The sequence below is a fragment of the Gopherus evgoodei genome, unplaced genomic scaffold, assembly GCF_007399415.2.
Source record: "Gopherus evgoodei ecotype Sinaloan lineage unplaced genomic scaffold, rGopEvg1_v1.p scaffold_32_arrow_ctg1, whole genome shotgun sequence".
Classification (NCBI taxonomy): domain Eukaryota; kingdom Metazoa; phylum Chordata; order Testudines; family Testudinidae; genus Gopherus; species Gopherus evgoodei.
In genome coordinates, this window is record NW_022059994.1 from 2,906,816 (window position 1) to 2,934,769 (window position 27,954).

Sequence of the window (27,954 nt, forward strand, 5' to 3'; positions counted from 1 at the left end):
TTTCTCCTGGTGTTGAGAATATGAAACCCATCAAAGGCTCATGAATTGTATAATCACTGTGCAACTTTCACGAAATGCAGACAACTGTATAACCAAGGCAAAAATGCTCCGAATAAGAATGTATATTTATTTCTGTTTATTTTTGATGGAATAAGATATAGAAATCTGTAAATGTCGTGCTCTTTCCTCCAACAAGTAAGACTTTTCTACAAATTTGTCTCTTCATAAGGGCATTTCTTTGTTTGTTTATAAAATTTTTGGGAGGAGATTTTTAACCAGAAAAAGATGAAAGTCCAGATACTGCATCACTAACATCAGTTAGAACTCTGCTATTGACTTCAATGAGTATAGGATTAAGCACTGAATGCATAAGTCATATCGCTAAAAAAATAATGCTGATAATTTGCGGGCCAGAAATTCCAGTCTGCACCCCCAGAGCTCCCAGCAAAGCCAATGGGAATGTGAGAGAGAATATGAGGAAGCAGGGCTGGGCTCTAGTGGCTAGATTTTTTAAAGGTCTATGGTCAGCTAACTCTCATTGAAATCAGTGGGAGTTAGGTTCGTAAATGCCTTGAAAAATCAGACCCTGATTCCATAAGGAATTCAGAACTTTCAGAATTGTAAATCCTTGAAAACAGTCAGTTACTGTCAGACACTTAACTCTTGTGTGGCCACCTGGTTAATAAAACATGAATGAAATGTTTGGTATTTAGGGGCCAGGTGTTCATATCATGAAAACACTCCTTTAAATCTCCATTAACTGAAAATATTCTTCAATGACTTATATTGCTTTATTTCGTTTCTTTAGGGAAACATCTTGGAGAAATCAGTAAGTTCCATTTTTCTCCACATAGAACCTTTTTCATTAAGTTGTTTTCTGTTTTATTATTTATGGTGATTATTATTAAAGAGAACAATTTGAAAATCACATGAAATATCAGTGATAATGTATTGCTAATGAGGGTAAGAGGAAATCAGAAAGAAAATGTTCTTTGAAATGTATCTTCTCTGAGGGTGAAATCCATATGGTGCTAGAGGCACAATGACATGGGACACTAGGAGGACTCTGTGCCCTCAAATGTCCTCTTGCCTCATCTGATGAGTAAATAATTTGGTCCAATGTAGATCTTGTGTGTAATTATATTTGAGGAGGAATTGTTCATTTTTTCATTTAATATTAAAAGGAAATTGAGATGAGATTAAGCCTGATAAATTTCACCCCAACAGGTAATATGAAAAGTTACACATAATGTTCAACTTTCATAAAACTCAGACAACCATATATCCAAGAGAAAAATGCTCCTATTAATAATTTATGATTTATTTCTGTTTTTAGGGAAACGTGATACATAAATTGGTAAGCATTGTGCCCTTTTCTCCAACAAGGAAAACTTTGTACAAATTTGTCTCCTCATGTTCTGTTTTTTAAATGAGAAAAACATGAATGCCCTGATGCTGCACCACTACCTTCGATTAGAGTTGTGCCTTTGATTTCAACGAGTGGGGGATCCAACACTAAATGCACAAGTCACATCCCTAACAGAATAATGTTGATAATTTTAGGGGCCGATATTACATTCCATGCACACCTAACGCTCCCAGCAAAGTGAATGGGAACATGTAATATGCAAGGAAGTGAGATTGGGCTCTAAGGGAAACTTTTTAAAGGTATTTGGACATATAATGCCAATTTTAAAATCAATGGGAGTTAGCAACCTATATACCTTTAAAAATCTGGGCCTAATTCCCTAGGGAATTCAAAACTTTCAGAACTGTAAGTCCATGCAGATAATCAGTTATTTTTTCATACTTCAGTGTAGACACAAAATGAGCCCAAACATCTAGACCCCAATTTTACAGCCCCCCAGCCCACATCTTGTGAGCCTAATTAGCTGACATGGGTCAGTTGGGGGTATTCAGTTTCTGTGTAGCCACATCCTATGGGATTTTGCAGGTACCCCCTGCCTGGGGGTTGGAAAGGAACTCTTTTCCCCAGACCTCAGTAGTTTCCCTGCCCATAGCCTGGATCAATGGGTTTGAGAATAGAGGCTGTACAAATTCAGTGGAATGAAGGGAAGTGTCTCATCTAGTTCTTCAAAATGTGTCCCTGCTTCTGAATCACTTTACCTTTGCCTGGGTTCAGCTTAAGCCAGCTGCTCTCATCGCAGAGCCCTGGTGTTGCTTCGTTTTTAAATCCTTGAAAATAGTCAGTTACTGTCGGACACTTAACTCTTGTGTGGCCACATGGTTAATAAAACATGAATGAAATGTTGGTATTTAGGGGCCAGGTGTTCATATCATGAAAACACTTCTTTAAATCTCCATTAATGGAAAATATTCTTCAATAACTTGTATTTACATCTGTTTGCTTTATTTTGTTTCTTTAGGGAAACTTCTTGGACAAATCAGTAAGTTCCATTTTTCTCCACACAGAACTTTTTCCGTTAAGTTGTTTGCTGTTTTATTATTTATGATGATTATTATTAAAGAGAGAACAATTTGAAAATCACATGAAATATCAGTGATAATGTATTGCTAATGAGGGCAAGAGGAAATCAGAAAGAAAATGTTCTTTGAAATGTATGTTCTCTGAGGGTGAAATCCACATGGTGCTGGAGGCACAATGACATGGGACACCAGGAGGACTCTGTGCCCACAAATGTCCTCTTGCCTCATCTGATGAGTAAATAATTTGGTCCAATGTAGATCTTGTGTGTAATTATATTTGAGGAGGAATTGTTCATTTTTTCATTTAATATTAAAAGGAAATTGAGATGAGATTAAGCCTGATAAATTTCACCCCAACAGGTAATATGAAAAGTTACACATAATGTTCAACTTTCACAAAACTCAGATAACTATATATCCAAGAGAAAAATGCTCCTAATAATAATTTATGATTTATTTCTGTTTTTAGGGAAATGTGATACATAAATTGGTAAGTGTTGTGCCCTTTTCTCCAACAAGGAAAACTTTGTACAAGTTTGTCTCCTCATGTTCTATTTTTTAAATGAGAAAAACATGAATGCCCTGATGCTGCACCACTACCATCGATTAGAGTTGTGCCTTTGATTTCAACGAGTGGAGGATCCAACACTAAATGCACAAGTCACATCCCTAACAGAATAATGTTGATAATTTTAGGGGCCGATATTACATTCCATGCACACCTAACGCTCCCAGCAAAGTGAATGGGAACATGTAATATGCAAGGAAGTGGGATTGGGCTCTAAGGGCAGCTTTTTAAAGGTATTTGAACACCGAATGCCAATTGAAATCAATGGGACTTAGAAACCTAAATACCTGAGGAATTCAAAACTTTCAGAACTAAGTCCATGAAGATAATCAGTTATTTTTTTATACTTTTGTGTAGACACAAAATGAGCCCAAACGTCTACACTCCAGTTCTACAGGCCCCCAGCCCATGTCTTGTGAGCCTAGTTAGCTGACATGGGTCAATTGGAGATATTCAGTTGCTGTGTAGCCACATCCTATGGGACTTTGCAGGTGCTCCATGTCCTGCCTGGGGGTTGGAAAGAGTCTTTTCTCCCCAGTCCTCAGTTGTTTCCCTGCCCATATTCTGGATCAATGGGTTTGTGAGGGACAGGCAAGGCTGCATGATGGGAGGCTGGGGTTCCATCCTAGAAGAGATGCACTTAATTAGTGTGTGTTTGTTTGTTTTTAATTCTACGTTACCTAGATGATCTTCAAAGAGAACTCAGTAAGTGTTTCTATTTCTTGAATGCAGCCTTTTCTGTGGTGTTGAAACTATCTCTGGATCTGTCTATCTCTCGCCCTTCTGCCAGGTGGAGTCGGCAGCAACATGGGCTGGATTCCATGTCAAGGGTTCCTCTTAGCAACACAAACCAGAAAACACTTGAGCCCCCTCCCAATAATCTGGGAAAATATAACTCCTGGATCTCTTTAAGGCTTCTGTTGGCACCCCTCTACCACTGCAGCTGCCCTGCAATTGGGTCTCCCATGTGGCCGCTCTGTGCCGACCTCCCACCAGCATAATTCAACCACCCCAATGAGCGGCAGTAGCTACGTCGCTGGGAGAGCGTCTCCCGCTGACAAAACACTGTCCACACTGGTGCTTTTGTCGGTGAAACGTATGTAGATCAGGGACGTGCTTTTTTCACACCACGACTGACAAGTTTTACTGACAAAAGTGCTTGTGTAGACACAGGATAAGAGACAAAACTTCCCACTCACCTGCCCTGAGTCTGGGTGTAACAAAAGAAAACTTGTATTACAAGGCAAAGGGACCCCAGCATTGTTTTGGGAAAACACCATGGCCATGATTTGAAAGCATGTAACCCTGAGCAGCACCCCACCCCACAGTACGTTGGGTAATGTCCTTTGCCTCAGTCTCCCACCTTGCTGTGTGAAAATCTAATGAGCGAATGACCTGTAACATACCACTGCCCTCTCCCGCCACTGCAGCCCACTCACAGTTGTTTGTTCTTAATCAGCCAAGACCCAGAGTTCAGAGGTGCCGTCAAGTGGCTTCACCTCCCACCCCTGAGAGACGTGTGTGTGTGGGGGGGCATTGAGCAAGTTGTCTGCTGCTGCCTCCACATCTGCAACTGGCTTGCTGCTGCTGCTTCTATCACTATCACCACTGGTCCTAGGTGCCAACAACCCCAGAGCACCCATGGGGAAACATTAGTGGGTGCTCTGCACCCACCCACAGCCAAGCTCCCCCGTCCCTCCTGCGAATCTAGGCCACTGGCAGCCTCGCTGACCAACTCCTCCCCCTCCTTCCCAGTGCCTCCCGCCTGCTGCAAAACAGCTGTTTCATGGCACTCAGGGTGCTCTGGGAAGGAGGTGAGGAGCACGGATGCGGCACGCTTGGGGGAGGAGGCGGGGAAGAGGTGGGAGGGCAGGGACTTCAGGAAGCGGATGGAATGAGGTGGGGCAGGGACTTGGGGAAGGGGTGGAGTGGGGGCGGGGCCCAGGGCGGAGCAGGGGGTCGAGCACCCACCGGTCAGAGGGGAAGTTGGCACCTATGCCACTGGCTGCTCACTGCCTCCCATCCCTGAAAAAGGGTGAGGGACATCAAGCAATGCCTCTGCTTCCTCTGGAACTGGCTCACTGCGTCTGCTGTCTCTGCCACTACTGCCTGATGCCTTTGCCGCTGGTTCTGCTGGTTTTTCTGGGGCTGTTACCTCTGCCACCGCTCAGCTCCACTGCTGTTCTCGCAGCTGCTGCTGGCCCCCCACTGCCACTTCTGCAATGGTGCGTTCTGAGGTTCCACGTCCTACCCAGAGATTCCAGCAGGCCTTGGCTGCTCCTCCATCTCCATGTTGTTCACTGCAGTCCTATCCCCACACTAGGTCTACGACTTGGCCCCTAGACCTGCTCATCAGTGGTTTACGCTCTTGCAATCACTGAACTGAAATCAGGGCTCTCCATGAGGTCTAATCAGCTTTGGCTATAAACACGGGAGAGGGGAGGGGAGGGGAGGGGAGGGTCAAACGGTACCTAGGGCTCTTGAAGGGGAATTCATAGCATCAGGCAGGAACACCTATCCCCTCCTGCTCTGATTTTCACTGGGTTTTGACATCTCTATCTCCTGCTTAGCCAGTGAGATTTAATTGAGGGTGTCACTGACATACCTAGGGTACAATCCAGACTAAGGGGTGGCTGTGTCACCCCCGCCCTGCAACCTGGGTGCCGCATACAATGCTCTGCCTCTGTAGCCTCCTACCTGGACGGCTCAGAAACAGCCTCCACTGGGGCTGGATTCTTTAATTGATTTGCAGATTAAAACCAAGGCCTTAAACTGGTATCAGAAGGGGACTGGGAGCCAGTGTAGGAACTGGAACATGGGCCTGATGTGTTCACGGTGGCCTAAGCCCTGGAGAAGGCTGGCAGCTGCATTAGGTACCAGCTGGAGCCTTCACACTCAGCTGTGGATTCAGTGATCTACAGTAACCCAGCCTGCTGGTGTCAGAGGCAGGGATCACTATGGCCAGACGCTTGCCCACAGGAAGATGCAGAGTTTCCTAGTGAGCTGGGATGTTTAGACACTGATGCTACCTGGTCACCTAGGCTTAGTGAAGGGTCACATAGGACCCGAGTCTTTGCACCTTGACTTTGGTGAATGGGGACTGTAGAAATTCAATGGAATGAAGGGGAGAGTCTCATCTAGTTCTTCAAAATGTGTCCCTGCTTCTCAATCACTTTGCTCTTGCCTGGGTTCAGCTTAAGCCAACTGCTCTTCATCCTAGAGCCCTGGTGTTGGTGCATTTGCTCAGCTGAGTTTTCATCCCTCTCTCTGTGTTTGCTTTCAGACTGGAGAAGAAACATCATCTGCTCAGGTAACTACAGCTCCTATTGCATCAATATCCAAAGTTCCCGCTGCCCTGAGATTTCCATTCCATTTTTCTCATACAGTTAAATTTTTACACTAGCTTTTTGGGGCAGGGACAGCTCTGTACTAAGGTGAAAAGACTCAAAGGTTTGTGTAGCCAGCAGTGTGATTTTGGGTGCCTCAGGAGCTCTTCTATGCACATTAGGAGCTCAAAGGATTCTCAGCTAGATGCTGTTAGAATCCCTGATGGGGCTGGAGGCTCAGGGAGGGCAGGTGGACAAAGGGCTGGACCAGGCCAGGTTAATGTCTAGGCTGCTCCTTTCAATTTTCAGAAGCCCTAACAGGGCTACATGTGTCCAGACAGCTGCTTTACTCTAACCATGGCACAAGTACATGGCAGCCAGCAGGGGTTAGCACATTCACTGCACACAGACATCCATTGATCACACACAGGGATACAGAGACCCCATCACACACTGACTGCAACCCTATCATAACCTTATTCCCAGATCTGGACCTTAGCGTCCAAAATATGGGGGTTAGCATGAAAACCTCCAAGCTTAGCTACCAGCTTGGACCTGGTACTTGCTGCCACCACCCAAAAATTTAGAGTGTTTTGGGGCACTCTGGTCCCCCTGAAAAACCTTCCCTGGGGACCCCAAGACCCAAATCCCTTGAGTCTCACAACAAAGGGAAATAATCCTTTTTCCCTTCCCCCCTCCAGGTGCTCCTGGAGAGATACACAGACACAAGCTCTGTGAATCCAAACAGAGTGACTCCCCCTCTCTGTTCCCAGTCCTGGAACAAAAAGTACTTTCCTCTTCACCCAGAGGGAATGCAAAATCAGGCTAGCCACTTCAACACACACAGATCTCCCCTGATTTCTTCCTCCCACCAATTCCCTGGTGAGTAGAGACTCAATTTCCCTGAAGTAAAGAAAAACTCCAACAGGTCTTAAAAGAAAGCTTTATATAAAAAAGAAAGAAAAAATACAAATGGTCTCTCTGTATTAAGATGATACAATACAGGGTCAATTGCTTAAAAGAAATATGAATAAACAGTCTTATTCAAAAAGAATACAAATCAAAGCACTCCAGCACTTATATTCATGCAAATACCAAAGAAAAGAAACCATATAACTTACTATCTGATCTCTTGGTCCTTACACTTAGAAACAGAAGATTAGAAAACAGAACTACTTCTCCAAAGCTCAGAGAAAGCAGGCAGCCAGAAAACAAAGACCTCAGACACACAATTCCCTCCACCCAAAGTTGAAAAAATCCGGTTTCCTGATTGGTCCTCTGGTCAGGTGCTCCAGGTGAAAGAGACATTAACCCTTAGCTATCTGTTTATGACACGCCCCCCAAATTGCAGACAGTGGGGAAGCTCACTGGCGGCGATTTCCTTCTAGAACTTGAAAATAAACAGATTAATACAACACATGCACCTTTACATATACCCCTAAGTATATAACTAACAGACTTCTACATTTTAAGAACACTTTTTAACTACTGGATTCTGGGAAACTCTCACGGGAGAGTGCATCAGCAACTTTGTTAGAAGCTTCTGTGATGTGTTGAATTTCAAAATCAAAATCTTGGAGAGCTAAACTGCAACGAAGAAGTTTCTTCTTGTTCCCCTTGGCAGTATGAAGCCACTTTAGTGCAGCATGGTCAGTTTGTAGTTTGAACCGCCGTCCCCAAACACATGGGCGTAGCTTTTCCAGGGCGTACACAATGGCATAGCATTCCTTTTCACTGACTGACCAGTGACTTTCCCTCTCAGACAGTTTCTTGCTGAGAAACACGACAGGATGGAAGTTGTGATCTGTTGCTTCCTGCATGAGCACTGCTCCTATACCACGCTCAGATGCATCTGTGGTTACTAGGAATGGCTTGTCAAAGTCCGGGGCCCTGAGCACAGGGTCAGACATGAGCATTGCCTTAAGCTGGGTAAAGGCCTTTTGACACTCATCAGTCCACTTAATGGCATTTGGCTGGGTCTTTTTGGTCAGGTCGGTCAATGGGGCAGCGATTTGGCTGTAGTGTGGTACAAATCGCCTGTAGTATCCGGCCAAGCCTAAGAAGGATTGGACCTGTTTCTTTGACCTTGGGACAGGCCACTTTTGGATAGCATCCACCTTGGCCTGTAGGGGGTTTATGGTTCCTCGACCCACCTGGTGCCCCAGGTAAGTCACTCTGTTTTGGCCTATTTGACACTTTTTGGCCTTAACAGTTAGTCCTGCCTGCCTGATGCGCTGAAAGACCTTTTCCAGGTGTAGTAGGTGTTCGGGCCAGGAGTCTGAAAAAATGGCCACATCATCGAGGTAGGCAACTGCAAATTCTCCCAGTCCAGCTAGTAGACCATCTACCAGCCTCTGGAAGGTGGCGGGTGCATTTCGAAGGCCGAAAGGAAGGACACTGAATTCATACACCCCCGCATGGGTGACGAATGCTGACCTCTCTTGGCAGGTTCATCTAGCGGTATTTGCCAGTACCCCTTGGTTAAGTCTATTGTAGAGATGAACTGGGCACGTCCCAACTTCTCCAATAGCTCATCGGTGCGTGGCATTGGATAGTTGTCCGGACGAGTTACCGCATTTAGCTTACGGTAGTCCACGCAAAAGCGTATTTCCCCATCTGGTTTGGGTACCAGAACCACTGGAGATGCCCATGCACTGGTAGATGAGCGGATTATACCCATCTGTAGCATGTTCTGGATCTCCCGTTCTATAGCAGCTTGGGCATGAGGAGACACCCGGTAGGGTGGGGTTCTGATTGGGTGAGCATTACCTGTATCAATGGAGTGGTATGCCCGTTCAGTCCGTCCTGGGGTGGCTGAGAACAATGGGGCGAAGCTAGTGCACAGCTCCTTAATTTGTTGCCGCTGCAGACGTTCCAGGGTGGTTGAGAGGTTCACCTCTTCCACGCCACCGTCTTTTTTCCCGTCGTAGTAGACACCGTCAGGCCACTCAGCATCATCTCCCTGGACTGTAAACTGACAAACCTGTAAATCTCTGGAATAGAAAGGCTTGAGAGAATTAACATGGTACACTTTAGGCTTTAGTGAGGAATTGAGAAATGCTATGAGGTAGTTTACAGTTCCCAGGCGCTCTTGGACCGTGAATGGCCCTTCCCATGATGCTTCCATCTTATGGGCCTGTTGCGCCTTCAAGACCATAACCTGGTCTCCTACCCTGAAAGAACGTTCTCTGGCATGTCTGTCATACCAGGCCTTTTGCTCTTCCTGAGCATCCTTTAGGTTCTCTCTAGCAAGGGCTAAAGAGTGTTGGAGGGTGCTTTGTAGGTTGCTTACAAAGTCCAGAATGTTAGTTCCTGGAGAAGGCGTAAACCCCTCCCATTGCTGCTTCACCAACTGTAATGGCCCCTTAACCTCGTGACCATACATAAGTTCAAATGGTGAAAACCCTAAACTGGGATGTGGTACAGCCCTGTAGGCAAACAGCAACTGCTGCAACACTAGGTCCCAATTATTGGAGAATTCATTGATGAATTTTCGTATCATGGCCCCCAAAGTTCCATTGAACCTTTCCACCAGGCCATTGGTTTGATGGTGGTACGGGGTGGCAACCAAGTGATTCACCCCATGAGTTTCCCACAGTTTTTCCATGGTCCCTGCCAGGAAATTAGACCCTGAATCTGTAAGGATGTCAGAGGGCCAACCTACCCTGGCAAAGATGTCTGTTAGGGCCAGGCACACAGTGTTAGCCCTGATGTTGCCTAGAGCTACTGCTTCTGGCCATCGGGTAGCAAAGTCCACTAAAGTCAGTACGTACTGCTTTCCTCTGGGCATCTTTTTTGGGAAAGGGCCCAGAATATCCACAGCTACTTGCTGAAATGGGACCTCAATTATGGGGAGTGGCTGGAGAGGGGTCTTGACCTGGTCTTGAGGTTTTCCCACTCTTTGGCATACCTCACAAGACCGGACATACTTGGCAACATCCTTGTCCATCCCCTCCCAGTGGAAGGACTTTCCCAACCGGTCCTTGGTTCTGTTCACCCCAGCATGGCCACTGGGATGATCATGGGCTAAGCTTAAGAGCTTCCCCCGGTACTTAGTTGGAACCACCAACTGTTTTTGCGGCTGCCATTCTTCCCGGTGTCCACCAGAAAGAATTTCCTTGTATAAAAGTCCTTGGTCTATAACAAACCGGGATCGATTAGAAGAGCTGAGAGGCGGTGGGGCGCTCCGTGCCGCCGCCCACGCTTTCTGAAGGCTGTCATCTGCTTCCTGCTCAGCCTGGAACTGTTCCCTTGAGGCTGGGGTCACCAGTTCTTCCTCAGACTGTGGACTTGGGCTTGGTCCCTCTGGAAGCGATGTAGGTGATGGGGTTGTTTCCGTTGCTGGTGAACCGCTCTCCGCTGGTGCACCTGAGGTTATTTCAGGCTCTGGCTGAGCCTTTTGGGTATGGCTGTCTGTTGCTTCTGCCATTTTTGGCTCGCTGTCGCCCTCTGGCGTTGAGTTTGAAGATGTGGTTGCACTTGCTGGTGCTGGTTGCTGTTCCAGTTCCGGGCCTGGGACTGGAGATGCTGTGGCTGTTTCAGTGATAGGCATGGAATCCGGGTCCACTACCTCTGTCTGGGTCTCTGGTAACACAGACGGGGCGTCTGTGGACGGCTCAGGAACAGGAATGGGTCTGGAAGCTTGCCTGGTTTGGCCACGTGTAACCATTCGCACTCTCTTGGCCCGCCTCACCTGGTTGGCCAAGTCTTCCCCCAGTAGCATGGGGATAGGATAATTGTCATAGACTGCAAAAGTCCACATTCCTGACCAGCCTTTGTACTGGACAGGCAGTTCAGCTGTAGGCAAGTCTACAGCTTGTGACATGAAGGGGTAAATTGTAACTTTGTCCTTTGGGTTGATGAATTTGGGGTCAACGAAGGATTGGTGGATAGCTGACACTTGTGCCCCCTTGTCTCTCCACGCAGTAACCTTCTTTCCGCCCACTCTCAACTTTTCCCTTCGCTCCAAGGGTGTTTGAGAGGCATCTGGGCCTGGGGATCTTTGGGGTGATGGTGGTGTAATGAATTGCACTCGCATGGTGTTCTTGGGACAGTTGGCCTTGATATGTCCCAGTTCATTACACTTAAAGCATCTTCCATCTGATGGGTCACTGGGCCGAGGTGAGTTACTGGAGACTGGTGAGGTTGAAGGGTAGGGTATCTGTGTCTTTACTTGGGTGGTATGTGGGGTCTTTGGCTGTCCTCGGTTGTAGGGTTTATGGTCTGTGTGCCCCCTGGGGTAATCGTTCCCCTTGACAGTAGCTTTCTTGCTTTCTGCCAGTTCCATCCATTTGGCTCCAATCTCCCCCGCCTCAGCGATATCTTTGGGATTTCCATCTTGTATGTACCGTGTGATGTCTTCAGGAACACCATCCAAGAACTGCTCCATTTGTATGAGGAGGTTCAGTTCTTCCAAGGTTTGAATGTTGTTTCCTGTTATCCAGGCCTCATAGTTTTTTGCAATGTAGTAGGCGTGTTTGGGAAATGACACCTCTGGTTTCCACTTTTGGGTTCTGAAACGCCGACGGGCATGATCTGGGGTTATCCCCATTCTGTATCTGGCCTTGGTTTGAAAAAGTTTATAGTCATTCATTTGCTGCTTAGGCATTTCAGCTGCCACCTCTGCTAAAGGTCCACTGAGTTGTGGCCTTAATTCTACCATGTACTGGTCTTCGGGGATGCTGTACCCAAGACAGGCTCTTTCAAAATTTTCCAAGAAGGCCTCGGTGTCATCACCTGCCTTGTAGGTGGGAAATTTCCTGTGCTGTGGAGCAATAATGGGCGATGGGTTGTTAGGATTGGCTGGAGTCTGTTGCTTAGCCTTTTCTAATTCCATGGCCTGTTGGTGGGCTTCCCTCTGGAGTTCTATTTGTCTTCTGTGGGCTGCCTCTTCTTCTGCTTGTTTCCTTCGGTGGGCCACCTCTTCTTCTTCTAGTTTTCTTTTGTGTGCTGCCTCTTTGATTTGTTCTTCTCTTTCTTTCATCTCCATCTCTTTTTGTTTTATTTCTAGTTCCTGTTTGTGTTTTTCCATCTCTCGCCTGTGTTCAGCTTCTTTGAAGTGCTCTTCAGCCTCCATTTTTGTCTTGGTAGACATGGTTCCTGTTTTCTTGTGTTGGGGTGCCCTCCGGTGTTTCTCTTCTGAACTGCAGGCTCTGTTGCCTCCTGAAGTCTGCCTAGCAACAGTGCCTTTAGCTAATCTTCAATGTTAAGTAAACCTGAAAAACCACTTTATTTGCATTTATATAGTGCTGGTATGACTCTCAATGGGAGTGCTATTGTGTGACAAAAGACTCGTGATAGCCCTTAACGACTTCTTGCTTAACATGCAAGCCACAAACTGCCAGAGAGAGCAGAAAAAAAAATTCTCTCTGGTTCCCTTTTAAAACCAAACTGTTTCTCTCTGCTAAAAAGCCCTTAGCAGAGAAAAGAAAAATATAATCTTCCTACTGGCTTCTGGATTCTGTCTAGATCCCACCACTGCTACACCATATCATAACCTTATTCCCAGATCTGGACCTTAGCGTCCAAAATATGGGGGTTAGCATGAAAACCTCCAAGCTTAGCTACCAGCTTGGACCTGGTACTTGCTGCCACCACCCAAAAAATTAGAGTGTTTTGGGGCACTCTGGTCTCCCTGAAAAACCTTCCCTGGGGACCCCAAGACCCAAATCCCTTGAGTCTCACAACAAAGGGAAATAATCCTTTTTCCCTTCCCCCCTCCAGGTGCTCCTGGAGAGATACACAGACACAAGCTCTGTGAATCCAAACAGAGTGACTCCCCCTCTCTGTTCCCAGTCCTGGAACAAAAAGTACTTTCCTCTTCACCCAGAGGGAATGCAAAATCAGGCTAGCCACTTCAACACACACAGATCTCCCCCTGATTTCTTCCTCCCACCAATTCCCTGGTGAGTAGAGACTCAATTTCCCTGAAGTAAAGAAAAACTCCAACAGGTTTTAAAAGAAAGCTTTATATAAAAAAGAAAGAAAAAATACAAATGGTCTCTCTGTATTAAGATGATACAATACAGGGTCAATTGCTTAAAAGAAATATGAATAAACAGTCTTATTCAAAAAGAATACAAATCAAAGCACTCCAGCACTTATATTCATGCAAATACCAAAGAAAAGAAACCATATAACTTACTATCTGATCTCTTGGTCCTTACACTTAGAAACAGAAGATTAGAAAACAGAACTACTTCTCCAAAGCTCAGAGAAAGCAGGCAGCCAGAAAACAAAGACCTCAGACACACAATTCCCTCCACCCAAAGTTGAAAAAATCCGGTTTCCTGATTGGTCCTCTGGTCAGGTGCTCCAGGTGAAAGAGACATTAACCCTTAGCTATCTGTTTATGACAGACCCCCCAAACACATGGCAGGATTGAAGATGCATGAGAAGCCAGGGAAGCCAGTAAGGGCCCAGAGAGAGCCAGCGTGGGCTCTGGAATTCCCTGGGAAAGATGGGGCAGGAGTGGAGTGGTATGGCGAGGGATAAGGTTAGGGAGTGAGAGAGAAATAGAGGGATGCACAGGGATTTTGGGAGTGGTCCCTGTGGGGAATGATTCTTCTTCCAGGGGGCCAGGGCTGCCCAGAAGGGGGGCAAGTGGGGCAATTTGCCCAGGTCCTCACAAGAGTTTTCCGGGGCCCCTGGAGCGGGGTCTTTCACTTGCTCTGGGGGCCCTGGAAAACTCTCACGGGGCCTGGGCCCCCAGAGCGAGTGAAGGACCCACTGCCTAAGACCTGAAGCTTCTTTTTTTCTCTGAGTCTTCGGTGGCAATTTGGCAGCCATCGAAGACCCCAGGCCCTCTGAATCCTCTGGGTGGCCCTGCAGGGGGCCACAGTTGAGGTTGGCTAGTCAAGTCCCATGAAGACTGTGATGTGGTTCCAGAGGGACCTACCCCTTCAAGCTGTGTGAAAGGGAAACGTGGTGGGATATGAAGTGCACTGGTGAAAAATGAACGTACCATGGAGGGGAAAAATGAACAACTCATTCACATTACAGGGTTTGAAAATAAGTGCATCAGCAGCTCAGTAATGCAACATGGAATTCACTGTGGCCAGCTTGACAAAACCCTCTGCTCACTGCACAGCTCTGGGGAAAAGGTCAAACAAAATATGAGAATCCATAAAAATGGGCTGATGAACAACATGGAAATATTATACAGCCATTCTATAAATGTGGTTTGCCCTCATTTGGAGTTCTGCGTTGGGTACCGCTCACCTCATCTCAGAAAGAGTAGTGAAGAAGAAAGCGGGGCTCAGAGAGGGGCGATGAGAATCAGCAGGAGGAGAGATTGAAAAAAATTGGAATGTTTACCTTTAAAAGAGAAGTGTGAGAGGGGACATGATACAAGTACAGAATATTGCACAACCCCCCTGAACAGAAGATGATTTAGGCTGAATTGTCAAACACTTGGTAGTTAGGAAATACCAGTTTTCTGCTTGCCTTTACACCCTTAATTCTCACCCCTTGTGCATCCATCCTGGGCAGTGAAAGAATGAGGCAGGGGTCCTGTGGCAAAAACAGTGTGTGATCATGTAATTGGAGATTGTATCATAACACACACGGGACACTGGCTAATGGTCCAACCCCAGGAACACAATATGTTGCTAGAGAACACAACGGAAGGGTAACGAGAGTGGAGAAAGCTTTACCGGCAATAACAGGTACAAACACTGGAAACTGGTGGGAATAATTTCAGTTCTTCCAGCTCTTCGTGCAATTCTGTCCAGTGGTCTTTGCAATCAGTGTGTAACATGGCCAATACAGCATCGGGCTAACAGAGAGAAAGAGAGAGAGTGTGTGTATGCACTGAGTTAGTCTGGTCTTTGCCAGCGTCAGACAGGAAGATGAACCATCCGGCTTTGGAAATTACCAAGACAGCAGAGGAATGTGAGCCAAAGAAATGGACACACATTATTTTCATTTGCTCATTTTTGCACCACAACCCACATGCTTGCCAGAGAGCTTTCTTCATCTTTTGCTTGTGCTAAGAATCAGCGCACTAAGAGAGACATCTACGCCAGCTACCTACCCAACTTCTAAACTGAGCGGCACAGACTGGGGTGGGACAGATTGGTCAGTGAAGGAGGTAAAAGTCCGAGAAATGGGTCAGGGTCAGTACACTGGGGAAAGGTAACATGGACATGAGTTTGGGGGTGGGGAGAGAAGACTGGACTTAAACTCCCAGGATCCTTTGGAAAATGGGGCCTAGGCACTCCATGGATTTTGAAAATTGTACCCAAAGCCAACAAGTTCATGCTTATTCTCTATCTTTAGTTAAGGAGGGTGACCCCTGACCCCAGTAGACTGTCTGCAGGGACAAAAACCTGCAACAGTGGACAACTTGGAAGGGGAAATATCACATCTTCTCCTATGCCCCAGCTGCCCTCTGGCCTTTATATCACATTCCCAGGAGCCAAAAGAAAACCCTTTTCTCCCCCCAGGGCTGCCAATGAGTGTGGGGGCAAAAGGGGCAACTGCTCTGGGACCTGGAGATTAAGGGCCTGGGATCCCTGGCCACTGCTACCGTGGCTGCAGTCAGAGCCCCGGGCCCTTTAAATCATCTTCAGAGTCCTGGGTGGTGGGCCAGTCAGCACTGCAGGGCTGGGTGAGGGAAAATATCCCTCGATTCTGTTGGCAGCCCTGGTTCCAACCCTTTTCAAAATTCCCCTCCATGCCTCAGGCCTCCCATTGAATTCCAGGGGAGATTGGCCAGTGACATGAATGGCAGCCAGACCAGGTCTTTGGTAGCAGGCTGGCAATGTCATTTCAGAGTGTCAGAAAGGGAAGTGTGATTCACGACTATTAATAATTATAAAAGTGATAGAAATTCTGCTAAGGAAAAAAAGAGTCTGTTAAAATGGTAACCAGTGACAAAGAAATGCCCACACATGTATTTGGGGATTGTTTACTTTATGCTGAACTCTAGAATGTATCTTTTTCCCAGTGTAACATTTTATTTGCATAAGGAGCCACTCAGTCGTTCCCAGAAAACTCAATATTTCCAGACTGTCGGGATTGGTTTGCTCCCCACCCACACATGCCACCCCATCCTCTTTGGCGTGATGGTGTATGTGAGGTTATGCCACATGGGGGACACCATTTTTCAGAGATGGAGGGGACAGAGTGATGTCCCCCATCCAACACTGGACAAAATCACATCCGTTTTAACTCCCATGCTGCAGAGTGGACAAACCTCTCAAACAGAGGCCTGTCCATTTTAATCCCGGACGAGCGTCTCCCTCTCTACAACACTAATTTCTGTTAATGTGCTTGTTCAGATGAGCTCTCATCTCTGATTCTGTGTTTCCAGGGCTGGGAAGTTCTGCGCCACCTGTACAAGAAGGTAACTGAAGTTCAGATTCTATCAATGTGCCAATCTCAGGCTATGGCTACACGTGAACCTTCAAAGCGCTGCCGCGGCAGCGCTTTGAAGTGAGAGTGTGGTCGCAGCTCCAGCGCTGGGAGAGAGGTCTCTAAGCGCTGCACGTAAACCACCTCCTCATCAGGTGTAGCTTGCAGCGCTGGGAGCCGCGCTGCAAGCTACACTCGATGAGGTGTGTTTTTTTCACACCCCTGAGTGAGAAAGATGCAGCGCTGTAAAGCGCCAGTGTAGCCAAGGACTTAATGGCTGTTAGAATGTTTTGCCGCTTTCCTCTGACTGTGGCCATGGGAGGGGAGTTCATTGCTCAGGGCAGAGCTCACAAGCATCCTGCATGTCCCAGCACAGCCGGAGGGGAGGGAGGTTGTGTAGTCATGGCCTGATGTACAGCAGTAAATCCAGACACTATTGTGTCTACCCCTTCTGCCCCTCCTCTGCCTTCACGTGCAGTGTGACCTGAAGAGCTTCCTGGGCCTACAGCTCAGCGCACAGCCACTGATGTGTGCCAGCCCCTATCACAGGGCCAAAGACACAGCTCCTTGTCCCTCCAGCTCCCCAGGGCTGTCCCTGTTCATAGCCTTCTCCCTGCCTGAGGCCCTGGGGGCCAGAGCCACGGGCTGTGTAACAGGAGCAAACTGAATTCTGGGTCTGTTAAATGCCCAGTAACTGTGGATTAGATATTCAGTTTGGAAGCCGAGGAAATGATGTGTAAATGCTAAAATTCAGAGATGAGAGCGAGGAACAAAGATATTTCAAGTGACAAAACAGGGAGGTGAGGAAATAAAATATGTCCAGTGACGAGAACCGTGGTGCTAGAGTACAGAGAGAGCACAGGGGAAAGTCATGAGAGTGCAAAGAGGAGGACACATCGGGATTTGGAAGGACCCAGAAGACTGAGGGATGGGGCAGCGTTTGGAAGGGTCTGGAGGGCCGGCAGTTCCTGGCAGGAACAGGAGGGTTGGGAGAGCAGCAGGCCGTCAGCTGAATGGGGCTGGTGCAGAGGCAGTAGGAGTGGGGGCAGGTGGAAGGTCCTGGAGGTTTGGTGATGGTGGCTGCTTGGAGGGAAGAGGCAGGTGAGTTGCTGTTTTCACTCTCATTGCAAACTCTCTATAACCTTTCACATCCCACTGCCCTGGGCCTCCCCTGCCCCATCTCCTCCTCATCCAATATGGTTTTCTGTCCCCTCTGGGATCTCTTCCTTCACGTTTCCATTCACTTCTCTGCTTACTCTCCCTCCTTCCCCTCCCGCTCCTTCTCCCCCAACACTCCCCTTGCTCTAACATAGGCTGAGGGGGCAGGGATGGGAAGCATCTGTTCTCATCTCCCAGCCAGGACCGGCGCTAGGGTTTTGAGCGCCCTAGGTGGACGCAATTTCGCCGCCCCGTGCGCTGGTCCCGCAGCACCGGTGGAGCTGCCGCAGTGGTGCCTGCGGGAGGTCCGCCGGAGCTGTGCGAGCAGCCGACCGTCCGCAGACACGACTCCGGCAGCTCCACCTGAGCTGTGGATCACTGGACCGCCCGCAGGCACTACTGCAGCAGCTCCACCGGAGCTGCCTGCCACCCCCTCTGGCGGCGCCCTGACCCGGGGAACACCCTGGGCTGCCGGCTGCCGCTGTGGCGTCCTGACCCGGGGGACCCCCTGGACTGCCGGCTGCCGCGGCGGCGCCAACCCAGGGGACCCACTGGGCTGCCGGCTGCTGTGGCGGCGCCCCGACCCAGGGGACAACCTGGGCTGCCGGCTGCCGTGGCGGCGCCCCGACCCAGGGGACACCCTGGGCTGCCAGCTGCCGCGGCGGCGCCCCGACCCAGGGGACACCCTGGGCTGCCGGCTGCAGTCTGCCGCGGCGGCACCCTGACCTGGGGGACCACCTGGGCTGCTGGCTGCCGCTGGCAGCTCAGACTCCCTCTCTGTCCCAGCAGCAGCTGCTGCTCAACCATTTAAAAAAAATTGGGGGCGCTTTTTGGCACCCCCAAATCTCGGCACCCTAGGCAAAAGCCTAGTCCACCTAAATGGCACCGGCCCTGCTCCCAGTGATGCTCTTTCTCATCTGGGAATATGGGGTTTAAGATGGGAAACTGCAGGGAGAGGTGAGGCGAGTCAGTGAGCACTGAGGAGAGGGAACTAAGTTTCTCACCGCTCTGTTGTCCCCTATCTCCCTGACATGTGGGTCTCTAGTCCAGTCCCTGGAGAGATGTGGAGCAAGACAAGAGAAATCCTGAGTCCCAGACCTGGGTCAAGCAACCCTTTTGCTCCACAGCTGGCCCATCTCTGCCAGGGACATGACTCTCCCCTGCACTGTGCTGACATCTCAGAGCTGCTCCCCATTCAGAGCTGGCAGGTAAATCCTGCAGGAAGGAGATTCTGAGTCATTGCCCAGCTGGGGCAGATTCTGTCACTGACACCATCAAACCCTCCCCCAGGGCAGAGCTGTGCCCCTAACACTCTGATTCTCTCTCCCCAGCAAATGTGACTCTGGATCCAGACACGGCTCATCCCCACCTCATCCTGTCTGAGGATGGGAAAAGTGTGAGATGGGGAGACAAACGGCAGCAACTGCCCAACAATCCTGAGAGATTTGACATTTGGCCCTGTGAGGGATTCACCTTGGGGAGACATTGCTGGGAGGTGGAGATGGGGGAAGCTGGGCTGTGGGGGTGGCCAGAGAGTCTGTGAGGAGGAAGGGAGGGATCAGCTGTAGCCCTGAGGGGGGGATATGGGCTGGGGGGGTGGTGCTGGGGGGGTCAGTTCCAGGCTGTCACCTCCCCTGTGACCCCCCTGCCCCTGAGCCGGGTCCCCAGCAGGATCCGGGTTTGTCTGGACTGTGACCGGGGGCAGGTGACATTTATCGGTGCTGGTGACGAGGCCCCGATCTTCACTTTCCCGCCGGGCTCCGTCCCTGGGGAGAGAATCCGACCCTGGCTCTGGGTGGGGCCGGGATCCCTCCAACTGTGTCCTTGAGACACAGGAGAGGGGGGAACCAGAAACCAGCCTCTGTAGCCTCATGGACCCAAGACTCTAAGATCTTGGAGGTCTCCCGTCTACCCAGCCCCTGGCTCCTCATCTCTATGACCCCTGGAAGCTCCTCCCCCTCCCTCTCTGCAGCGCCAGGGATGGGAGGGGGAAGGGAGTGAAGAACCCCTGGAGCAGGAAGGGCCCTGAGGGGCAGAGGTGGGGGCTGGGCAGGGGGTAGCACTAACAGCCGGGCAGGGGACAGACGGAGTTGGGGGTGGCAGGGAAACAGCACGAATCAATCAGGATTTGGGGGGCTGGGGAGAAGCAGCAGCAGTCAGGAGCGTTTTGTACAGATCTGTGTCCTTAGATCTCACTGGGGGCTCCCAGCCCAAGATCAGCACGAGGGGAAGGGATAAGATCAGGGAAAGAAGAGAGCAGCCGAGGGGGATGATCTGTGACAGGGAAGCGAGACACAGGGAAATAAAGAGGGATGGAAAGTGAGGCTAGAACAATAATGAATAGAAAAGGACAGTATGAAAGGAAAGGGAACATGAGCAGGACGGGGAGATTTATTACATGTTACTGAAAGTGAGACTGTAACTTGTAAATTCCCTATATTAATCCCTGGCCACTGGTGCTATTTTAGTGCCATAAATAAAACCGTTCTCAGTAGCTGGGGATCTCCTTGTCGTGCTGTGGGTATTAAAGCTCCTTCTCAGCTCCTTTTACTTTGCTACTTTCCAGCTACTTTGTAAATAAAACATTACAAACAATTCTTCTTGTTTGTTCCACTTTAATGTTCCAGCTGCAGGTGCTGGGGCAGCATCATAGGATTTGCTTCCTGACTTGGTTGTGTCCTCCCAGCACCCACAGAGAATAAGGGCCGGCTTTTGGAAGTGCGGGGCCCAATTCGAACATTTTCGGTGGGGCCTCGGCAGGGTTGACTGAAAAAAAAATCACATTAAAAAAACCCCTTTTCATTTTTTCCATGTATTATTTACTTTCCATAACTATATAAATAATAAAATGATATATTACGTACATTGCTGGCTGGAGGCAGGGCAAGGGCAGGGCAGGGGAGGGGCTGACTGGAGGTAGGGTCTGGCTGGAGGCAGGGCAAGGGGTGTGGGGCTGGCTGCGGGCAAAGCAGCGGGTGCAGGACTGGCTGTGGGCAGGGCAGGGGGTGCAGCAGGGGCTGGCTGGAGACAGGAGCTGGCTGCGGGCAGGGCAAGGGATGTGTGGCTGGTGGGGGCAGGGGGTTCAGCAGAGGCTGACTGTGGGCAGGGGGTGCGGGGCTGGCTGGCTGCAGGCAGGGCAGGGGGTGCGGGGTGCGGGGCTGGTGTGGGTAGGGGGTGCAACAGGGGTTGGCTGTGGGCAGGGCAGGAACTCCCCTGCTTCTATCGTCCCGGCCCTTTAAGTAGCTGCCGGAGCCCTGGGGAAGCAGCGGGGCTCTCGCGGCTATTTAAAGGGCCAGGGTGAGAGACAGTTTGAGCTCCAGCCCTTTAAATAGCCCTTGGAGCCCCCTGCTACCCCAGGGCTCTGGGGGCTATTTAAAAGATCCCGGACTCCCCTGTTTCTACCGCCCCGGCCTTTTAAATAGCCGCTGGAGCCCTGGGAAAGCAGCGGGGCTCCAGCGGCTATTTAAAGGGCCGGGGCAGTAGAAGCAACGAGAGCCCCCGACTTTTTAAATAGCCCCCAGAGCCCCACAGCCCTACCCCAGGGCTCCACTAGTGGGGCTCTGGTGGCAATTTAAAGAGTACGTGGGTTCCAGCCTCTGCTGGGAGCCCCAGGCCCATTAAATTGCCCCCTGGGGAAGCCGGGCCATCCCGGTATGGCGTACCAGGGGCGGCAAGGGTGCGGGGCCCTCTTAAGCACAAGGCCTGATTCAGGGGAATTGGCTGAATCAGCCTAAAGCCAGCCCTGCAGGGAATATTGAATCTCTGGAAGGAGAGTTTGGGTTTTGCTGTGATGTGCATAAGCACTGACTCCATGTGTGCTCCGGGGCTGGAGCACCCACAGAAAAAAACTGGTGGGTGCTCAGAACCCACTAGCAGCTCCCTGTGGCCCCACCCCACCTCCCTACTCCAGCTTACCTCCGTCTCCTCTGCGAGCACGCCACCACGTCCTGCTTCTCCCCCCTCTCTCCCAGCGCTTGTGCTGTGACACAGCTGATTCACGGGGCAGGGAGGGAGGGAGGGGGAACGTGGTGCACTGGGGGAAGAGGCAAGGCCGGGGCAGGCCTTGGGGGGAAGGGATCCAATAGGTGCAGCGAGGGGGCAGAGTTAGGGCAGGGACTTTGGGGATGGGTTTGGAATGGGGGCAGGGCCAGGGATGGGGTGGAGTCAGGGGGGCCAGGGGCCTACTAGCACTGAGAAAGTTGGTGTCTCTGGTGATGTGTCACTCTCCAGCCTGTGCTCTGTCCCTGGCCTGTGCACACCCATGTCAATCGGGAATTGCTCGGCTGTGCTCTGCGGAGAGGTGACTGGTTGCACAGGGTGTAATCCATGAAGGGACTCAGGTATTGCAATGCTGAATGTTACAGGGCCTAATTTTTAGGCAGCTAGAAAATCACAGGAACAGCAGCACTATGACCCTCAGAGCTGAGTCAGGGGCCTAAACTCCCTAGACAATCCAAGGGCAACACAGGCACCTTACAATCCGTTACATGAAAGCCCCCCTCAGTAGGCGGGGAGCCCTGTCAGCTGGCCAATGGGAGATGCCGACAAGAGGGGAATGGGTGTCCTAAGCCACACCCCTCTCATGGATAGGTGCCTAAATCTGGGCTGCAGAGGGGTGTCTGTCTCTGCTTGCAATCCACAAACAGGAACCCACCACCTGACGTCCGGGACCTCCAGTCGTGGCTGCTGCCAGTGCCTGGTAGTGGTGGCAGTGGCTGCGAACCTTAGCTCTTTGAAATCGCCCCAGCAGGCCGCTAGGCTCCTAGGTGCATGCGCTGGATGGATGCAGTGACAGATTAGGGGAAGGAGAAGTCCCGGACTCCAGCAGGAGCCACACTGCATGAGGTGGGGGACGAGAAGAAGCCCATGACCCCAGCAGATGTGGGACTGAAGCCCTGACCCCCGTCTTTGCAGAGCTGGCTTGAGCCCTTTCTTTTCCTGTGCCCCCTGCACGGATCTAGCTCTCACTGTCAGGCTGTGGAGTAATTCAGCCCAAATCTACTTACCTTGGTATCATTATTTCCCTCATCACCACACAGCTATGAACTGATTTAGCCTAGAAGGCAGAGTCAGCATTAGCCCCATGTGGCAGGTGGGATCTTGGGCACCCAAAGGTGAAGTAACTTTCCCAAGGCTAAGCAGGGAGTCAGTGGCAGAGCAGAGAACCAAACTTAGCACACCTGAACGCCAGGCCTCTTCCTGAACCACTGGGCCACCCTTCCTCCCCAAGGAAGGGGAATCTCCTCTGCTGCTTTGAGTGTGTGGGTGGGAGCAGGCACTAGAAAGAGCCCCCAGGAGGTGGGGAGCAGAGAGAGATGAGTAAAAGGACATGGGTGGGAAGCAAGAAGGGGGAAACATCAGGAAGGGGAGCAAGGACTTAGAGAAGAAACAAGAGGGAGGGAAAGGGGCAGGGAGAGCGATTGGAAGGAAGTGGAGAAAAGAGGAAAGGAGAGGGGAACAACTCCCCACTGCTTGTGACCCCCATCCACCTTCTCCCACATCTGTCAGTGGCCCTCAGCTCCCAAACAGGCACTAAGCAGGAGTAAAGCACAGAGTGAACACTGTGTCTTTACACAGTGGTGTTAGCGGTGATGAGCTGCCAAAATCTTAACAACTGGTTCCCTCCTCACCCCATGAGGGGGTCAGGCCCAGCCCCCGGGACTCCTGCTCCATCCACCCCCCTTCCCTGTCCCAACTGCTCCCCGCCACCCTATCCAACCCCTCCTCTCATTCCTGATGGACCCCCGGGACTCCTGCCTCATTCAATCACCTCTGACTGCCCCTGGAACCCCTGCCCCTGACTGCCTCCCACTGCCCTAACCAACCCCTGCTCCTTCCTGACTGTCCCCTTGGGACCCTTGTCCCCATTCAATCCCCCTGTTCCCCGCCCTCTGACCACCCTGACCCCTATCCACCCCCACCACCACCCTAAACTCCCCTGCCCTCTATCCAACACTCCCTCCCTGATCCCTGCCCCCTTACTGCACTGCCTGGAGGTGGCTGGTGGAGCTACAGCCACGCGACTCAGCTGGAGCCGGGCCAGGCTGCATGGCTGGAGTTAGGCAGAGCCGGGCCACACCGCAAGAGCTGGGCCGGGCCAGGTTGGGCCGCACCACACAACTGGAGCCAGGCTGGGCCAGGACGCACAGCTGGAGCTGGACTGGGCCGGGCTACACCGCGCACCTGAAGCTGGGCCGGGCCGCTGCCTCGCAGTGCCTGGAGCTGGGTCACGCCACTCGGCTGGATCCGGGCCACGCAGCACCTGGCTCCAGCCAGGAGTTCAGAGGCTGGGCAGGAGGGTCTCGTGGGCCACTGTAGTGGGTGCCCACCCCACCACGCCCCTAAGAACCAGAGGGACCTGCCTGGGGGTGACATGGGGAGTCCCGGCAGTGCTTACCTGGAGGAAGAATCTGGCAGGTCCCTCTGGCTCCTAGAGGTGGAGTAGTGTAGCTGGGGGCGGGCACATGGCCGTCCTTGCGCCTGCCGCCGCAGCTCACCTCCACTCCGTCTCCCTGGACCTAAGCGTGAAGCCACCGCTTGCTTCTCAGCTCTCCCAGGCTTCTCACGCAAACAGCTGATTCGCAGGAAGCGGGGGTGCGGAGGAGAAAGGGATCAGAGCGTTCAGGGGAGAGGGCAGAGCAGAGGTGGGCTGGGGCTGGGGTCAGGGCGGGGAGCTGCCAGAGTTTTACTGGTCGTTAAATTTAAAAGCTCTTTTAGAACCAGTTGTTCTGCGCAGGACAACCGGTTCTAAAAGGGCTTCTAAATTTAACAACTGGTTCCAGCAAACCAGTGTGAACTGGCTCCAGCTCACCACTGGGTATTAGTGAAGGCAGCTTGTATCTGAGTGTAATTATTCTAATACACTGTAATTCATAGTAATGTAATGATGTAGTCCTACTATTTTAATGATGACATTGTTAGCATACCAATGATATACACACATTCAATGCCTACAGTATGAAGGAAGTGTATAAATATGCTGAAAATTGTCAGTTTTGGGGGGATGCTGAGCCCCCCCGACACATACATCTTACCCTTGAGGCAGGAGGGGCATAAAAGAGTGAACAGTAGGCGGGAGGCATTTGGGGGGCCAGGGACTTAGGGGGAGGGGGGCAGAGCAGGGACAGGAAGACATGGAATGGGGCAAAGTGGGGGCTTGGCCTTGGAAGGGGGCAGAGCTGGGATGGGGCACCCACCAGGAAAACCAAAACTCATTACCTAGTGTGTGGGGTGGTACCAGTGAAACTGTGAAAAATTAACTCAATAAATATTGGAAGAAATACTTAAAACTGGCAGTGATATACATTAATATCAGTGAATTCTGATAATCCCTCCTTAAACACACAGACTTTGCTCCCTCAAGGGCATTAGGATAGGCGGATGCCCCCCAGCCACAGGGCCCTGGGGCACATGTCACACAAATGCCTGCAGGCTGCAATGTTCCCCGGTGGCTCCTCCCTGCTCAGCAGCAGCCGAGTCAGTCCCCCAGGAAGGGAAACACTCAGCGGCTGCTGCAGGAACTGCCAAGGCAGAGCCCAGCCAGCCTCACTCAGCTTCTCTCCTGCAGCGAATGTTGCTTGTTCATTTCTGGGAGGAGCCTGTTGCATGATCTGGGGCCTATCCCTGGGGGTGGGGCTTCTGCCTGTTTTAGTTGGTTGGATTTTTAAATTCCCTCCCAGCTAAAACCTCTCCAATGCATCATCGGGGATCTACAACCCATCCTGGACAATGATCCTACACTTTCACAGGCCTTGGGTGGCAGGCCAGTCCCCGCCCACAGGCAACCTGCCTACCTGAAGCATATTCTCACTAGTAACTGCACACTGCACCATAGTAACTCTAGCTCAGGAACCAATCCATGCAACAAACCTCGATGCCAACTCTGCCCACATATCTACACCGGCGACACCATCACAGGACCTAACCAGATCAGCCACACTATCACCGGTTCATTCACCTGCACGTCCACCTATGTAATATACGCCATCATATGCCAGCAATGTCCCTCTGCTATGTACATTGGCCAAACTGGACAGTCGCTATGGAAAAGGATAAATGGACACAAATCAGATATTAGGAATGGCAATATACAAAAACCTGTAGGAGAGCACTGCAACCTCCCTGGCCACACTATAGCAGACCTTAAGGTGGCCATCCTACAGCAAAAAAACTTCAGGACCAGACTTCAAAGAGAAACTGCTGAGCTTCAGTTCATCTGCAAATTTGACACCATCAGCTCAGGATTAAACAAAGACTGTGAATGGCTTGCCAACTACAAAACCAGTTTCTCCTCCCTTGGTTTTCACACCTCAACTGCTAGAACAGGGCCTCATCCTCCCTGATTGAACTACCTCATTATCTCTAGCTTGCCTGCATATATATACCTGCCCCTGGAAATTTCTACTACATGCATCTGACGAAGTGGGTATTCACCCACGAAAGCTCATGCTCCAAAACGTCTGTTAGTCTATAAGGTGCCACAGGATTCTTTGCTGCTTTTACAGATCCAGAGTAACACGGCTACCCCTCTGATACTCCCGAGATTGGCTCCCGGTTACCCAATCGGCTTTAAAAAAGCTTTAAAGGGGCGTTACTGTGCCTACGCCATTTTTTATTTCGCTTGTGGGGTTCACTCGGCTGCTGCTGGCCATGTTCCTCGCTCCTCCTGCAGCGACATGTGGCTGTTGCGGGCGCCTGGTTCGGGTGCAGGGGCCTTGACTTGCTCATATGGGGGGGTTGGGGCTGCCGACTGCCCCCCGCTCCCCTCCTGCACCCAGCACCAGCCCATGGCTGTGCCTGGCTCACTGCAGGGGGGTTGTTGGTTGCGGGGGTTGTGGTTTGGGGGGAGGGGGAATAGCAGTAGCTCCAGCATTGATTTACCTGCCTTTGCCCTGCTCGCCTCCCAGTTACAGCCAGGGCTGGCTTTAGGAAGTGCGGGGCCTAATTCGAACATTTTGGGAGGGGCCCTGGCAGGGGTGCCAAAAAAAAAAAGGTTAAAAAAAACTTTTCATTTCTTCCATGTATAATTTACTTTCCATAACTATATAAATAATAATAAAATTATATATTATGTACATTGCTGGCTGGAGGCAGGGCAAGGGGTGCAACGGACTGGCTGCGGGCAAGGGGTGCAACAGGGACTGGCTGCAGGCAAGGGATGGTGCAGGGCTGGCTGGAGATGGGCTGGCTGTGGGCAGGGCAGGGAGTGCGAGGCTGGCTTTGGGCAGGGCATGTGGGGCTGGGTGCGGGCAGGGGGTGCAGCAGGGCTTGGCTGCGGGCAGGGCAGAGGCTCCCCTGTTTCTACTATCTCGGCCCTTTAAATAGCTGCCGGAGCCCTGGGGAAGTGTCGGGGCTCCCGTGGCTATTTAAAGGGCCGAGGCGGCAGAGACAGCTGGTGCCCCGGCCCCTTAAATAGCCCCTGGAGCCAACCGCTACCCCAGGGTTCGGGGGGCTATTTAAAGCATCCGGGACTCCCCTGCTTCTAACTTCCCGGCCCTTTAAATAGCCACAGGAGCCCTGGGGAAGCGGCGGGGCTTCGGTGGCTATTTAAAGGGCCGGGGTGGTAGAAGCAACGGGAGCCCCAGACTTTTTAAATAGCCCCAGAGCCCCAGAGCCCTACCCCAGGACTCCAGCAATGGGGCTCTGGTGGCAATTTAAAGGGCCTGGGGCTCTCCCCAGCACTGTGCTGAGATCTCAGAGCTGACAGGTAAATCCTGGAGGAAGGAGATTCCCTGATTTACTCTCCAGCTGGGGCACATTCTGTCACTGACACCATGAAACCCTCCCACAGGGCTGAGCTCTGCCCCTAATGCTTTGATTCTCTCTCCCCAGCGAATGTGACTCTGGATCCAGACACGGCTCATCCCCAACTCGTACTGTTTGAGGATCAGAAAAGTGTGAGATGGGAAGAGACGCAGCAGGATCTGCCCGACAACCCTGAGAGATTTGACACTGAACCCTATGTGCTGGGCTGTGAGGAATTCACCTTGGGGAGACATTGCTGGGAGATGGAGGGGGAGGATGGGCAATGCTGGGCTGTGGGGGTGGCCAGAGAGTCTGTTGGGAGGAAGAGATGGATCAGCTGTAGCCCTGAGGGGG

General features: G+C 50.8%; 1 protein-coding gene and 1 long non-coding RNA gene across 4 annotated transcripts in view; one reads left to right on the forward strand and one right to left on the reverse strand.

Moving 5' to 3' along the window:
• Nucleotides 1-27,954, reverse strand: part of LOC115640747 (zinc finger protein 501-like) — a 745,273-nt gene that overhangs the window by 650,310 nt on the left and 67,009 nt on the right. The gene's annotated exons all lie outside the window — the stretch shown is intronic.
• Nucleotides 6,303-19,274, forward strand: LOC115640927. The gene is made up of 3 exons (XR_003997952.1): nt 6,303-6,326; nt 16,658-16,690; nt 19,188-19,274. It is a non-coding gene; the product is annotated as an uncharacterized LOC115640927 (long non-coding RNA).